Source organism: Sander vitreus, chromosome 9 (genome assembly GCF_031162955.1).
Source record: "Sander vitreus isolate 19-12246 chromosome 9, sanVit1, whole genome shotgun sequence".
Classification (NCBI taxonomy): Eukaryota; Metazoa; Chordata; class Actinopteri; order Perciformes; family Percidae; genus Sander; species Sander vitreus.
Window position 1 is genome coordinate 30,353,707 of NC_135863.1, and position 3,122 is coordinate 30,356,828.

Sequence of the window (3,122 nt, forward strand, 5' to 3'; positions counted from 1 at the left end):
CTTCAAAAAGAGACTAAGAACATGTTTTGGGAGAGTACCCCAGTGGCTGACTTTTGGAAGATGGTTGCCTTTAACCTCTCTAGGTTGTTTAAGATTAGTTTGCCCTGCTCGCCTGCTACTTATTTTGAATGATTTGTCAAGGCTGGGTTTGACACTGGATAAGAGAAGAGCATTGCTGGCTGGACTTACAGCTGCAAAAAAACTAGTTGCCACACGTTGGAAACCTCCACATTCGCTCTCTTTTCATGCTTGGGTCTTACCATATTTGGATATTGTTTACTTGGAGTTGTCGACAGCTAGAGTCCACGGAGCAAAAGAGTCAGCAATAGAGGCTTGGCATTCACTTTCAGCTACCCTCCGCGGGCTTCAGGTTTAATATGTAACCGAGATTTGGAGTTCTGGATCCAGGGGGTGGGTGGGTTATGTCTGGGGTTTTATTTATTTATTTCATTTATTTATTTATTTATTACTAACTAGTTACTAGCTAATAACTTAGTTGTTAATCATACGTTTCTGTGTATATGCATATGTATAGGTATGTATGTGAATATATATATTTTATGCTATGTTTTTGAGGTGTGTATATACCTGTACGTACTCTCTTTTAAAATAAAAAAATAAAAAAGAGACTAAGAAGAGCTGTCCTGGCCCGTCTTAAATTAGTAATCTAAATAACTGAGCAAAACAAAAGCTTACAAACAAGAAACACTCTAGCTTTCTCTTTCTGTTTCTTTTTCTTCCACTCTCTCTCTCTCTCAATGTGTGCGATTGGCAGCACAACAGTCCCCCCTTTAACCTTCCTGTCCCCCATCCTGACCTATCAGTCTCTGCTGGCAAAGCCTGGCATCTTAATGGTTAGGAGGACAGCCTTGCTGTAGCAGCACAGATCATAACAATTTATCCGGACTGAGGAAAGGGAATGAGGAGGGAGAATCAACCGAGAAAGGAAGATTTATTTTTTTTAGTCTTCCATATACTTCTTTCTCTGGCACTCTATCTCTCTCAGCAGGGGATTGTTCTGTTCTTCTGCAGTTATATCTGAGGCTCTGTGTCATTTTGGTAGTAATTAAACTATCCGTTAAATCAGTGATGCAGAGGCTTAAGGAGCTGGGTTTCGGCTACTTTTATAGCAGAATCTTTGGGAGCAGTGGGGATGAAATACTATGCTAATTCTGACTGGAGAAAGGTTCTGCAGAGGGTATCTCTATATGCATGCATGACATGTAAAGCAGGAGAACTATTGAGAGAGACATCGAGGCAAAAGGTATAAAGAGAGTGTAGACAGAGGGAGAAGCAGAGAGGTAATGAGAGAGAGAGAGAAAGAAAAATAGCGTAAAACGCTGAGCGCAGGTTGCTGCATGTCATCTGGTATCAGGGGTAGTATTTGGTGGCTGGGAGCCAGTATGAGTGAGATGAGGGGAGGCGAGTCTGCAGAGCCAATAAATTATGGGCCTTCAAGCCCCACTTTACATTAATGGAATGTGCAGCACTGCTCTCCCCAGTCGGCTGCTGAGATTAAAGAGTAGGGAAATGGCTGTGGACAGGCTCTCCCCGGCCTGGGCTCTCTGTGTAATATGGGCCTTCAGAAACCTTCAGAGTTGCCCTGTGGTACACAGGGCCATGAAACCGCAGCGGCTGTGCATGGAGGTCCAGACTGAGCATTTTAGTTAAAAATACATCCCAACAAAACCTGCAAGGTTTCTTGCTTTGTGATCACAAGCCGTGGGCTTTGGTGCTGCCGAGCCAGAAAAGGTGGCTTGTAGAACCTCAGCAATAACGCGACAGAATCCTCACTTGGGTTGTTTATTTGAAATGCTGCGTTAAAGATCAGATTCTGGGAAAGTCAACCTAGATATACAGTGTGGTACTCTGAAGATTTCCTACAGATTATGTGGGATAAAGTGTGCGAGTATGAGAGAATGGCTGAAGCATATCCACCTAAACCCTGCTCTCTTCCACAGCCCCGAAACCCATTACCCCCCCTATTCATTTCTCAATTGAACCGAGCCACCGCTGTGCCTCTGCCTGTCTCCTAGTGGTTTTAGACTTGTTTGATGGAATCAGATGCATCTGGGAAGATTCAATTAAAATGCCGTTGCCTTTCTTAACTACTTCTCATCGCTCGCATGTCTCCTGCCAGTGTTTTAAAGTGATTACACACAATTATTTCAATTAGATGTCAGGAAGTAGTGCCATCATCATCAGACAGTAATCAGGTTGTGGTTGAGCAGTGGGAGACAGAAAGCGACAGCTTCTCTCATTCTCTTTCATTAAAGATGGAGGAGAACATTGCAGAGCGTTTTTCGCTTCTTCCTTTTTTTTTTTCAATGTGGCACACTTCCGTGAACGCCAAAAAAGACACTTTTGTACCCCCTGCAAGTTGTTCTCATCTCTGCTAATGAATGAAATCCTCTTCTGGATCTTTTTCGTTCTGAGATTTGGGTGAATATGAGGAATTGAGTGAGACACAAAGGGAGAGCAGGCCCCCTGTTGTGTCCTGGACAGAGTCAAATAGAGTGGGAAGAGAGAGAGAGAAGGATTACACAGACAGCCTTCTGGCTATATTTTACAGTGCGGAGCAGTTACACTATTATTTTTTTTTTGTCCAGCTACTACCCCCCACCCCCCTTCTTAACTTTCTTCCTTGAAGTTATTTTGCAATCTTTCCTACTCCATGTAATACAAGTACGTACATAGTGCAAAATGGAACTTACTACTTAACATAAGAATGTTCTCCCATGGCGATCAGCAAGAGTTGAGCTGTTTGTGATGGGGTATGGTGGCCTGTGTTTCTGTTGGGAGCTCCAGTATACTGTCCTTGAGGAGCAGAATATGCTATAGGAGCTCCCACGGGACTAAGGTATGGTAACAGAGCTAGCATAGGAGCTGCTGGGGCTCTGTGTTGTGATAACAGAGGCTTTGCAGGAGAAGACACACACACACACACACTGCATAATGAACAACCCGCCGCCCACTGCAGCACAGGATGCACACACAAACATGGGCACACCCACGTACAAACGCAGAAACACATGCGTTCACAAAAAATGCCTGTTCGTCCATAATCCCGTCTTTATACAGTGGTGTTGTGTAATTTTCACACAACATCATTATCAACCATA